This window comes from Thermobia domestica, chromosome 4, assembly GCF_964235325.1.
Source record: "Thermobia domestica chromosome 4, izTheDome1.hap1.1, whole genome shotgun sequence".
NCBI classification, from domain to species: Eukaryota; Metazoa; Arthropoda; class Insecta; order Zygentoma; family Lepismatidae; genus Thermobia; species Thermobia domestica.
Window position 1 is genome coordinate 144,230,293 of NC_137457.1, and position 14,690 is coordinate 144,244,982.

At 35.7% G+C, this 14,690-nt stretch overlaps 1 protein-coding gene across 3 annotated transcripts in view; it reads right to left on the bottom strand.

The window, feature by feature from the left end:
- Positions 1–14,690, bottom strand: part of LOC145683374 (phospholipid scramblase 2-like) — a 628,315-nt gene that overhangs the window by 414,494 nt on the left and 199,131 nt on the right. The window lies entirely within an intron of this gene.

The window sequence follows — 14,690 nt, forward strand, 5'->3', positions numbered from 1 at the left end:
CAGACGTCCATTTAGACAGCCTCCCCTTGCCTTTTCAGACTCAATCGGAGATGGCCTCAATCGTTTGCACAGAAATGTGCAGGCGGAAGTTTCCTTTGTACACAGTTAGAGGCGCCGCCAGAACATAAACAATGTGGTTGCTGTCTGAATGGTAGCCCCACTACCATGTCCAATTCAATCACAAATTCTCGCAATCGTCTGTACATCGTTTGTATCCTCGTCGCCAGAAGTGCCTTTACATCGCCGTGGCGGGTATGTGACAGCGCAGTACTCCAAGGAAGGGATGGTTGTATAAGAATTTGTGATTAATTTTGAAGAGTTTTTATTTTGACTACGGAATTAACATAGGTGACGGGAGTAAAGACACAGATTTGAAGCATCAGTGCACGAAAAGATTCGTATTCTCAGTTTTTCTATTTACTGTTTTATATGTTATGTTAAACATCACAATATGTATCACTGATATCGCAGATCGTATTATTTTTTAAAATCGTGTTTGTAATCTATTGTCAAAACATTCATCTCCAGACATGATGTAGAGAGAAGAGAAAGAGATACGACATCTGAAATATGTATATGTGATTCACTAAGTAACTGAAGAAATTTGTTAAAGGACACATAAAAGAGCTAAAAGGAGGTCTAGAAGTCTGAACTTTTTAGAAACGTCCTAGATAGGTGAAAATGTAGTTAAAAATTGCAAAAGGTATCATGTAATTTACCTTTCTTTTCTTATATTCTAGTATACTTTTTCTTTCACATCCAAACATCTCTATTCAGAATTACAAGATAAAGTTGAAGAGAGAAACATTTCCATTTCAAGAATTATACCAGGAAAAATTTTTTTGACTTAGACTAGATTCGAACCCGCAACCCTTGAATCCATGGCTCAGCGCTCTACCGATGTTTTTTTTAAAGTCAACTGACTCACCGAACGTGTTTCAGTGTCTTACTTGAACTATTTACTACTAATTTGACTTGCTTTACTCATTTTTAACTTGCTTTTTCAAATTACTTAGAGCGACAGGGACACAAACACAGAAATATCGAGGACAGTTAAAATCGCAAAGGCTCTCCCACCGATTGAGCTAACAACTTCTTTTGGAAAAGCCTGATTTCTACAACTATCGGTTGCTGAATGGTGTGTATTAACCTAGTTTGCCGAGATAAGAGCTTCATATAGCTATTGTAATAATAATAATAATTATAATTATAATTATAATGAGAAGAAGAAGAACATAATTTAAAAAGTCGCATATGTTAAAAGTTTGACGTGCAGAGTAAGTCCTAATACGAGATTTTATTAATTATATAGAATAAATGTAAGCGTGGTTTATTCGTGCGTGCTACTCAAACTGCGCAACTCACTACGTAGTCCCATAAGGGTTGTACGCGTATGGTACAGTAGACTTGCGTTCTTCAACCGTGAAGGATGTTTCGGTTTGAACCTATGCGTGTCCTAAGAGGAAGGAGGAGATTGAAAGAAAGAAAAGTGGTTTAGAAATTATGCAAACGTAGAATATCTCACGAGGTGAGGTGATATAGAGTTCAGCGTGTCTTTCAGCTACTACTCTATTCAAGACGTGCATCTACGACTTAACGTGGAACCCGAACCACACGACTATTGACGGGAATCCAAACCCGTATCACCTCTAGTTCTTTTATGGGAGACACAGGAACATGTAAAAATAATCGAAAATTAACGATATTAATGTTAAATCCATAGCTTTTGAGTACATGAATTATGTAAGATACCCTCTATATCGTTCACATCAAAGTTTAGTATTATCGGCATGGAGGTTTAATGGAGGGGTGAAAATTAAAAATTCCTAATTGAAAGATATGAGTGTCTATTCAATAGCTTTCGGGGTCGCTGAAATGAATAATTACACTCCCGATACTATTAAAGTCCAAAGCTTTACTCGTTCGTTAGCAGGAAGTTTATTCATTTACTTAACTCAGGACACCTTAAAGTTAAGGATATGAAACTCGATGAATATATTTCTAATTCAAAAATATTAGATACGTATTGCAGCTTAAACTTCTAAGGAGGGGAAGGGACAATTTACGCAATGATTTCCTTCACATTCAAATAAAATACTGCCCCATTATATTGCGAAAACTCATTCCGAGTGGTATCAATGTTAATAGTTTTCCGTATTTGTTTATATCCCTACTCAATTATAACAGCATCTCACTTTTCCTGTGACGGGAGCAACAGCTAAGCGAGCATTCAGTAAAGTTAATGCCATTACAGTCTATATTCATAGCACAGTGGTGCAAATAAAGTTGAGCTCTTTGGCAATCTTTAGCATGGGAAGCGATTACAGCCACCACATTGGAAAAGTAGCTAATGAATTCCTCTCCGAAAAAGATCACCCGCACTTTTATTTTACAGGTGGTGGTTTATAGCTATACTTAAGTTTGTTGAAATTGCTCCAGTGGGGCGAGACACTGAAGTCATTCGTAATAAGGGGGGAAGGTACATGTAAAAGTAGTCAAATACTAAAAATATTAGTATCGGAATCATAGTTTTCGTGGTCGCAGATGAAGTGACGCTATCGATGTTACTTATGTACAAGTTAAGCCTTGGTTGGCATGGAGGTCAGAGTGGGGGGGTGACAGGCAAAAAATAAATAAATAAAATAAAATAAAATCAGGCAGTAACACAATGTAAACACAAGCAATGATTCACCCAAGATTTTTCTTTGGGGTCCGAAAATTTTTTCGGAATAGCCTACAAAATGCAAATAATTTTGTGTATTTGCCCCCTGAAATTGTGCTAATTGGGGGATTCAGACTCTCAGACTTCCATGTTCAGTATTTCATCCACACATATTTTAGGGGGCCACTCCCCCAGGAGGAGATCAAAACAATACGTCTATAATATAATAATAAATAAAAGAGTACCAGCAGTGGCCCTCTGAATACTAAGTGTGCCCCCCGGAAGTTTTTTCTGAATGGAAATCGGCACTTATTAGGGATACGCACGATACAAGATTTGTGGCTGTCTCGTCTCGAAAATGTGCTGTAAAAGTGATGGCTCGACTCGAAAAATGTATATTTCTCTATTGGAAGAGCCGTGTCTCGACTCAAATTTTGTCTGGAAAATCCTGCCTCGACTCGTCTCGTGCCCATCCGTAGCACGTATGTCGGTACATCCCTGAACACAAGTAACTAATAATCAAAACTATACTTTGCATTAGAATTATTACTAATTTAAAACATTGCTCCATCCACATTTATTAGCAGAGAATGGATTAATAATTATTGTTATCTGTCATAATAAAACGAGCATCTGTATACGCTGCTGTGATTGAAAGTGAGAGTACTGAAAAAAATACTTGTCATCCAAATAACCTTTCGTCGCTTACCGCTATATCCTTTCAAGTTATATACTTATATGCCACGTGAAAACTAATTGTATTCAAACAAATTTTGAAATACATGAAATTTAATTCAGACCCATAACCGAAATGACCGTATCGGTCCATTTTAATTCAACAATTAAATTACTGCAATCAGGTAAAATAAATTTACAGCTTCAAAAGAATGTCGACCTGCAAATGCTTCGTTAACAGTGACTGATATTGACAACTCCCAACCTCAATATTTGTATGATTTTGTCCAGCACTCGAAAGAAACTTTTTAGAGCCTTCGGTTGCCTCTTATCTTCTTTCACGTTTTGTAGCTTTCTTTTCCGATAAAATGCTCACTTGGTTTTATATCGTTGGTCATTATTATTACATGAAACACAAAGTACTATTAAAAAGTGAAAGCACACATCATTATAAATTAAAAATATAAACAAAAAAATAAACGACTTAGGATAGAAATGAAAATGTTGACGAATGACAAATGGACTAATAGATATTAACAAAGTGAGCATTAAGCACTGGACAGCGATTGTGAGTCATTAGAAACTTAAGTTAAAATTTCATTCTTAACTTAAGTTTTAAAAAATCATTTGTACCGCCCGTCTTTTCTTAATATTCGCTCCACTAACTGCACGAATGGAAAAGAAAGCCTACCTGCTTGCATGCAGGCTCGAAAAATGTTTTTATGGTGGTAATATCCCTAGTTACTATATTACGTTTGGTATTTTTATTTGTATTAAGAAAATCTTAATAAATTATACATATACATTATACTTGTCGCAAGCCAGGTGGGGCCTGGCCGTTTCGTCCCCTTTTGGGTGCCCATGCTTGTTTCAACTTTGATAATGTGCATTTCATTTACGGTGATCTTTCTCAACCATTAACTGTTGAGAAAGGAATGAAAAGTCTGTTATATTTGTATTTTGTGCATCGTTGTGGTGGGATTGTGGAAAGAATACCAATGTCTTTAGCTCTACGGTCATAGTGGTTAATACAACATCTATTGGAAAGCTAAATTTACATTCATTTTATCTCATATTCGTAAAATACCCCTTTCCATTCTTTATACATTATCCTGTGCCATGCAAATTTTCCTCATATTAGCATCTCTTGTGAGTGTGGCATTGGCATTAATTGATGTAGGAGTCCATTTCATTTGTAAAGGGGTGTTTTACAGCCAACCAAGCGAAGATTCGACTTTATTGTCATTTTGGTGTATTTTATCTGTACCTCAGTCTGTACAATATTTATTTGAAGCTATATGAGGAAAATGTTTCATCATAACATTTTTTAAATAAATATTTACATTTAAAACAAAATTCCTTTTTCTAATTTGACGCCCTGTTCACCTGACGCCTCCTGCGAACGCGTAGTTCGCAGGATTCAAGATCCGGAACTGCAGAAACAATGGAATTCTGTATTACCGCCCGACTATCGTTGTTGTGAAAACATTCATCATGATATGACGTATGAAAATGAGTTACATTAAGGTCTAAGATCTAATATCAAAGTTGAAACATCGCAAGTAAAACAAAAACATATAATAGCAAAAAGTTTTGAAAATAATTTCAGTTTAAACTAGCTGCGACTACATTTAATTCAAAATTGAACTTCTGTAGCGCAACATATGAGCGTAGCTAAAAGAAAAAATAAATAAGAATAGTCGGGATTTGAACCTAAGTCATACAAGTAGGAGTCCCTTATACTATCCATTCATCTACTATATTTTGTTTACTAAAAACATTTTCCAGCAGCAAAATGCCCTTTCACACTGAAACATTAACAACATAAGAACAAAGTTTTCAAGAAAATTTACCAAAGCTTATGTATTAAAAGTATCCAGGAATTCGCCCAGTGGTAATGCAAAATCACTAGTCAGGACGCCTCGTATCGAAATTTGAACCTGGAGACTCCCAATTACAAAGCGTCAACGCTAACCAGTAACTTACGTTCGCTCAGTAAATGTCATGAAACTACTTTTCTGTAATTATTTTTGGAAAATATTCATTATTTTCATGAAGCAAAGAGTGCACCTTCTACTTGGGTTGAGAACTATATTTTATACTTCTAAGAGTCAACTAATAGTTGATGTTCATTATTTCCGTCGATTTTCTACGTCTACTAAGTTATTTGAAAATGTTTAAAGTTTTACCTTCCGGTTATGTCAATGATTAGAAATGAAGGCTCCTCTTCTTATACAATTCTTGATCACTGTAACATTTTTTGGTCTAAATTCTGAATTATTGAAAATATTTAAATTAGTTAGAATGAAGAGGATAATACTAAAAAACATGATTAGAAAAAAAGAAACATTGTTGTTTAACGAATTGATAGGATCAAGCTTTCTCAAAACATAAAAAATACTGTATGGTATGGGATGATCATGGAAAAAGTAAAAATAGCCATCGAGGACACACTAACCAACCACTGTACGCAGATAAGTCAAGGTTCGTTAACTTGGAAATGAAATCTTTGAGTTTTATGTCCCGCGGTTAAGCCAGTTAGGCTAATGGAGACGGTGATAATGAGTAATGAATGAAATAGTGGAACGAAGAAAGTGGGAGCAAACGGGAGAACCCCAAGAAAACCCACGCACACGGTGTTTGTCCATCACAAATTTCACTTGGCAGGGGCTTGGCAGGGATCGAACCCGTGACCCCAAGCACCAGAGGTGAACGCTCTACCACTGATTCGTTAACTTGGTAGACGTATATGAAGAAATCACTAACACAAAATAGCTGATAGCTTTACGCCTAACCATCTCAGCGACCTCGAAACTATGAACTCTACATGAACATCGGTTGTCGTTTTCGATCATTTTATATGTTACTCCCTTCCAAGGTCGCAAGGTGTCTTGCCCCTTATCCCAATGCATGAGAAGCAAATGATATTTTCGCAAACACAGCCAGGTCAGGGAAGGAGCAACACAGAACGCACACAACTCACTGTATAGCTTTAGGGCAAATACCAAAAAGCACAAGCAATAGGCCACTTGACCAAGAGCAATGTTGCCAAACGTAAGACAAGGTAAACCCACGCTCAGCCTGTTGGAATCAAAATCACTGACCCTTCGAACAAAATAACATTGTCGCGCTCTCACAGTCAGGTTTTAATTGCATTTGTGTTGAAGTACGTTTTCTTTGGTTTTTAAACATTTGATGAATTTCTTACACACTGTTGTTAATGATATTTTCTATGTGGAATATTACTGTTTATTTTGTAATATACACATTGTGTAAATAGAACTCATCTGTATTTCTTACTTTGAAAGCTTTAGCAATGCCCTCATGCGCTGTGTACGGCTTTAAAATAAACGCACGAAATAGAAAAGTTGGTGAAGAGAATGTCAAGTTCCGTTCATTTCCAAAGCAGAGAGATTTACCGCAATTGTAAAGCAATAGGGGTGTAATTTTGTCATCTGTGGTTGGACCCAAAAAGCCGTAGGTCCACTCTGCTTATGCCCTTAGCAGAGCTGAGCTGATTTTGAGTTTAACGTCCCGCTCAGCAGCGAGGCTATATGAGACGAGGACCTACTGATTAACGTGGAATCCGAATCACGTGAGCTCCCAGCGGGAATCGAACTTGGGTCTTCCACGCCAAACGCGCGTACGCTAAGCTTGCGCCCTTAGTATCCTACCAAATGAATGAATATCTACTGTAAAAGTCATAAGTACTCGTACACCGACTGCAAGATATGATTAAGTGCTACTAGCTCCAACTTTGTTGGAAATAGAGCATTTGAAAAAGTGCAGTGCATTTTATATACATTTCTTTATTATATAGAAAACAAACGTTCCGTGTCTGCGAAAACATACACACATAATGGCAAAAGAAACCAAAATGAACATGGTTTTGATGTGTCAAAAGTATTCGTACACTAAAATTAAAGGCAAAATCGTCCAGCTGTTCGAGCTGTTGTTCATGGCCTTTGGCGGTTAGAACGCCCTCTGTGGTTTGCAAAGCTAAACACAACCACAGGCCAGCTAAACATCATTCAAGATCAACGATTGATTCAAGACGAAAGACATAATGGGTCGAAAAGGGACAGAGAGAACAGAAGCAGAAAGAAAAATAATTATAAGGCTCCATAACGACTGCAAATCCTTGCGGGAGATATTAGGTATTATCGGAAGACCACGTTTGACCGTGCAGTCAATCATAGATCGATACTGCGAAACAAATACAGTCAAAAACATGCCGCGAAGTGGACGTCCACGGAAGATCACTGGACGATGTGAGCGTATACTACTGAATGAAATGAAGAAAAACCCAAGAACCAGTGCTCCGCAGATGGTGGCAGAAGCAACCAAATCAGGTATGTCAGTTTCAGGAAGCACTGTGCGTCGTGCTTTCAACAAACAAGGGTATAATGGGCGTGTTGATCGAAAGAAATTTTTCGTTTCCGAAGTGAATACGAAGAAACGGCTCCAGTTTGCAAAAGCTTGCGTGAACAAAGATGTGGCTTTCTGGGACAAAGTGTCACAGACAAAGTGTCTCAGACGAGAGTAAATTTAATGTTTTTGGTTCCGACGGATGAAAAATAGTGTGGAGGAAGCCAAATAAAGAGATGGAGCCGAAAATTCTGCGGCCAACCGTCAAGCATGGAGGTGGGGGAGTGCTAGTTTGGGGGTGCATGAGTGCTTCAGGAGCGGAAAACTGACAATTATCGACGGTACTATGGATCAGCATATGTACATTGGCATCTTGAAGAAAAATCTACGTCCTAGTGCTAATCAAATGGACTTGCAAGAAAACTTTATATTTCAACAGGACAATGATCCCAAACATACGGCACACAATACAAATCTCTGGTTACTGTAAATTGTGTCAAAGCAACTGGCCACTCCTCCTCAATCCGATTGAGGATTTACGGCACTTACTCAAAAAGAAACTCCGCCAGCGCAGCATTATGAGTAAACGTTCTTTGCAAACTGCACTCGAAGAGGAATGGGCTTCTATAATAGTCGAAGATACGCGACGTTTGGTGTACTCGATGCCGAAGCGCCTTCTAGCTGTAATTAGGGCCAAACGGAACCTTATTTGGCTGTTGTTGATTGTAGAAGCTTGTTATGCGCTAGTTTTATTGTACGATTAACATTAATCTTTTTAATATGTAAATCAGCGTCTAAAATATTCACTTTAGCCTCAACAGACGAATCACTAGCGATGAGACAAAAGTTTGGCTTTGCAGGAATTAACTTGAGACACAATTCTACTCCTTGGATTAAAAATTTATCTTGATTAAAAATATCTCAATGAAGATGTCTAAGTATGTCGAATTTTGTACTTTTTATGTTAATTTATAACGTTGTTGAAATCCTCTATTACCACTAGATGTTGCATTCATATGTCGAGCAGTATCTTGAAACCAGAATGACATTGAAGGTGAGTATTTTTAGCATAATCATCATAATTTAACAGTTTTTGAATGTATGATCGATATGGATGACTATGAGATTTAAATGAAACCAGTTTGTTACTTAAATACAGTTCCACTTCACTAAACATAGAATTTAAAAAGTCATTAATAGGAGCCAGAGCTTTATCGCTTTCAACAAATGCTGATCCATCAGGCTTAAGGATTTGAGCTTCGATGTAAAGAAGAGTATGTGGCAGATTTATGTATTCATCACTTGTTCCTGGGATGACAAATTCTATAGGAGCATTATCAGCTAGTGAACTGATTGTTTCGTATGTAACAACATGATTATCCAATATACTGATTTGCGTTGGTTTTGTAGAAAAAAATATCTAGTTCACTTTTTACACACTCGCAGGATTGATGATGTAAGAAAGCCATGATGGTGATGATTTAATCAAAGATATCGTGTGAGAACTTCCTCTTCTTATAAGACTGATTTTTCTTTGTTTCTGTGTACGTTTCCTCTTTCCCTTCTTCTTGCGTTTGACGATGTGTAATAATGAAGAGTTAAAGATGGAATGATGTGTAATACTTCTTTTCCTTCGTTGATATCCAGATCCTAGCATAGATTTCAGTTTATTTTTTGCTTTGTCTTGCAAGACGGATCTCGCTTCACCCATTCGTTGATGAAAGGATTCGTTAATAGGTTGTTTATTGACGATGACCAGTAATAACGTTTGCTCCAGATTTTAATAATTCCTTTCCTACAGTTTTAGCTAGTTGTTTTACTAATGGCATGACAGAACGAAATAATTCTCCAAGGAAACTTCCAATACCATGTCCAACTTGATAAGGGGATCAAGCATAAACGTTTCCATTTCCAGAAAGAGCTTGTTTATGATAATATTGTAAATATGGATTATTCATATTTGTTGATGTTGACGAACTGGTCGAAAATGTAGTTTAACGCATACATTTCCGGAAGTGAATGCCAGTGGAGAGCCTGTACTATCTGTTATATCTATTTTGGTGTGTTCAAAAGTAATCTTTTCTATAGGCACATAATGTGGAGGATTAAAAAATTCTATAACACTACTTCCAAATGTATGATTCACAGGATTCATATGTATGATACGTGAAAATGGTGCTACTGTATCTCCAAGAAATACAGATTGAATTATATCCCAATACACATACATTGTATATGGAATTCCTAAACGTAAATTTGGAATGCTTTGGTCTCGTTCCATATCCTTTAAATCAACGTTTGGATCAAAAACCCCACATCGCACTAACACATGGTGATAGTGCAAAGTCTACATATATGTCTTTATGAAGACGTCGTATAAAACTGGTATTACTCACACGAGTATAGGAAATATGTAAATTTGTGAATCTGTTGTACGTATTTATTATCTATATCAATTGTGATATTTCAGTGTAATAACGTACAGGAATAGTTATAAATTTCCATTCATTACTTTTTGCAGGTTTGTAAAAAATTTTATTATTTTCTTAATTAATATTTAATATTGAATGAGGATAATGAATTTCAACAATAGCCACTTCCCACTTTTCACGGAATTCCATTCTTTGATGATGTTTCGTAGTTTCTGATGTTGAGGTGTTGTCAGGAAAATATTCCATAGAACTATTATTGGGAAGCGTAACGTAAAAATCTCCATCAGGTTCCATTGTACTTCTCGATCTTCTTTACGGATGATGCAGGTATCCAGAAATCGAAAGAAGAAGGATATTCTTTCCAATGAACAAGATATTCTTTTCTGCTGCCCTTTCTTCTCGTACGTATGATTTTATCTATGTAAAATGTCTTTGATAAGGTCACAGGTTGTAATTCCTCTCTGTAAAATAATCCACCCAGTGGTTCCTTGTTTAAATCTTCAATTTCATAAACAGATGGATCTCTTGGTATTATCTTCTTCATTTTAAATATTTCCCAAGTCCAATCTTGCATATATCCTTTATCAAATATACGTTTGCTTTTGCTAATTCGTACTGTATCACCAATCTTATGATGTTTTGAGAAATTTGGATTCTTCTTCCTCTTCTTTATTTTATTATCATATTGATTATGCCATACTTGTAATAGGTTATTTTGAGAAACATTTGCAGGTGACATCTTTATGCCTGAATGATAACCTTCATTGTATGATTTCACAAGAAGAGGTAATACATTTAAATAATTATACGTTTGATACTTTGTAAAATACTTCCACATATTTTCTTTTAGAGTTATGTTAAAACGTCTACAATACTAGCTTTTATATCAGGATTTTTAGTTGTAATATGTTTTATTTTGTTGCCCTTTAAGTACTTCTGTATTGTTTTATTAGTAAACTCACTTCATTTATCTGTTCGGAATTGGTTTTCTGTCTTTGAACACAATTTCCAATGCTTTTAAGACATCATTTGTACCTTTAGATTTTAATGGCACAGCCCATGCATATCGACTGAACACATCTATCACTGTAAGAATATAACGATATCCATCATTAAATTTATGAAGAGATTGGAGATCATTAATATCACTTTCCCACTCATCATCAATGTTGTTCACTACATAGAAATCTCTTTTAAAACGACGACGTACAGGTTTGTGTAACGTATATGTTTGTTGCAGTAACCATTTCCTTATACAATGTATAGGAATTTTCTTCTTTTTAGCTATCCACAATTTTTTAACAGTTGAAAACGAGGCAGGATGTGAAGGGTTGTAGTAAATCTTGTTTAACTGTTTGTTTATGGTTTCCACCTTGACCATACTGGACGTTTACAGGCACGATTCCTTTTCCTTATAGGAGATACTACTTTTTCCTTTTCTTCTTCTTCTGTTTCTTCATCGTCTTCTGGAAACGATTTCAGAGGTATTTTTTTGTCTTGACGATGATGCTGTTGGTGATGCTTTAATTCGTCGTAAAATATATGACAAATGTTTTGGATTTCCAATAAGTTCTTGAGGTGTGTTATTAGAAGATAAATAATTACAAAATTTCTCCCATCGCGGTGGATTTGTGTGTTTCCGGGTCGCGACACATAAGAAATTAAATCTACAATGTGAGGTCTTTCTAGTTTATCACCTCTGATGTAAACAGTTTCTTTATTATTCCACGTGATATTATCATCATGTTTCATTCTATGTAGTAGTATTTTAGCTCTTTTACGAAACATTTTGGGTATAGATAATAATATTTCTTCTTCTTCTTCAGGCTTCTCTGCTTTAGTTAACGTAATCGAAAGTGTCACACGTTCTTCTTGTTTTCGTAATAAATGTAAATATTTTTGAAGAATATTATTATATTGATTCCACTTTTCTTCATCACTAAGCGAGGATAACTGTAAAATCTCTTGCATTTCTTGATCCAAAGTAGATTCGCGTTTCTCCAGGGCTGATGATGATGTTGACGCTGGTGTTTGTATACGATTAAGAACTTCTGGTGGAACTAAAATCATCTTCTTTGCATGTTTCATTGCACTAACGAAATAGTAAACTTGATAATGCACCAGTTAAAATAGGAGCTAATAATGCCGGTAGGAATCCACCTGTCAGCTGCACTAATAAATGCTTCTTCTTCTTTTGGACGGAGTTTCCCTTCTTCACAAGATATCTAAGCGTCCTCTTGTATCGCTTTAATCTTGCTTTCTGTGTCTTTGTAAGAGGTACATTCCCTTTTAATACATCATAACAACATTCGCAAATACTTCGAATCACTGAAGATTCTGCATTGGCCACTTTAGCTTTACGTAATTTAGGATTTGCTTTGCTCAGCGTACGAAGATCTCCGTGTTTTACTCTTCGAGACATATTGTCAGAATGAAGAAACACAGTCTCAAACAAACATTATAAACACATCTTCTTCTATTTCGTTGGAACATAAACGTAATGATAAATATCATCAGGAAAGATGTTTGAAAACGAAGTTCGTCTGGCGTATCCTGTTTTAAATCAATAAACAAATATCCAAATGGTAACTTTGTTGCGTCGTTGAAACTTTCTTGAAAAAATTTTGGATTCTCAGGAGTTAGTTGATAGCTAAAATGTTTAATTTGTGATTTATCTTTTGGATTTTTAAATAATACGAGATAAGAACAATTCAAGCTCACATCTTTGCTTCCTTTTTCCTGTTGAAATATGTTTTGTGTAATAAATAGTACACTAAGATTTCTATTATGGGAAACCTTTGTATTAGAAAGGATGTTTTTCCACATCTACTTGGTCCGGCGACAATACATGAAAAAGGATGTTTCCACGTCGTATCCATGTTAAAAAGTATGATCATTTTTCTACATACGTATATTTATAAAGGGCCTTATTACATTTCTCTTCTTCTTTTGTTGGAAGTAGTGCAGCCATATGAAAGAGTATCATATGAATTTGGTATTCTTCGTCGTTTTATATAATTTATCTTATAAATTTTTGTTACAGGCATGCTGACGATAGTATGGTCTTTCCCGCGGCATATTTTTTTCTCATTGGTAATTTTGACTTCAGTGGGACGAGGTTCTTCCTCTTCTTCGGCCTACTCTTCGCTATCTCCTATCATTTTCTTCATTACATCAAAATTTAGGTGAAGATTCATAGTTTAGTGAAAAGCCCGTATCTTACATACTTGAAACTCCTTCTTCGTACTGCGATCAAAAATATGTAACCCATAGTTCTTGGGTTCAGCCGAGACGTATTCTGAAATATAGGCCTCTTTACCATACTCGAGTACTTCATTTGTTAAATCACCTAAAAGTCACCAGTTGGAATTATACTTTTACCAGGTTTTTGCGTATAAATAACAGAATTTGTATCAAAATACAATACTCTTTCTTGCAGTTGATCTATGTACTTGTACAATTCTAATCTTGCTTGTGCTGTTGTGTATTCGGCTATGACGACGTTTACTGTTGGTAGTGAAACAGGAACTTCTTCTGTGTATTGTCAGTATACAAATATCATATCATCATTTACTGGAAATATTTTATGAAAGTCTATATCATGAGATGTTAATTTCTCATATAATTCCTTTGGATCATTAATAATGCTTACATGACCCATGTTCTCACGTTGTCCAAATTTTCCCAAAAATGAGTTTAGTATTAACTTAGCTAAACTCCTAAGTGCTGGATTATGTTGAATTTTATTTTCATCTAGACGTATTCCTTCCTTTTCATAAATTTGCTGAATGTACTTCTGGTTTAGCTCATCTGTTTCTCACCATGTTGGCCATCCACTAGCTTCCGTTTTTGCTTTCAGGATGGTGTTTATGTACTCTAAAAGTAAGCCGCCACTTTTTGTTTCTTCATCATATTGAACAACTTCATATGCCCAAATTTCATGAATATCTATTATTTTGTATCCTTTTTCTAATGCTTTTCTTACTTCATCTGCTACCCATGTACCATGTAGAATTTGCTCTTCATCGCTGTGATTACAAGATGACTGGTTTAGTTCATCACAACATGTACGACAAAGTGGAAACATCAATCTATCATTTGATTAATAAGAGAGTACTGCGTGTAAGAGATTTTTTTGAGTTAGAATTCTTAGTTTAACTAATCCTTCTACTTCTTCAATGGTGGGAATATTTGAATCTCCAGGCTGATAGATAGTAGAATGACGAATTTGAAATTTCTTAGTCTTACAGAAGTGCGGATAAAGGGATATAACATCTTTGTATTGAATTGTTTCTCTTTCAGGTTCTTGTGCTTTATGATACAATCCTATGGCATTCACACGTCCTCCATAAAAAGCGTCACGAGAATTTAATGGTGTTTTCTTAGTATACGGATGATTACCAATATACTTCTTATCTCTTTATTTCTTTGCCAAGGTTTTTTTTAATTCACACCCCCATATTTCATGCACTTCACGGCCGAAATCTTTTTTTAAATATTCTGCTTCGTTGCTTCATATCGAAATTCCATGGTATCTCTAGCATTGTTATAGA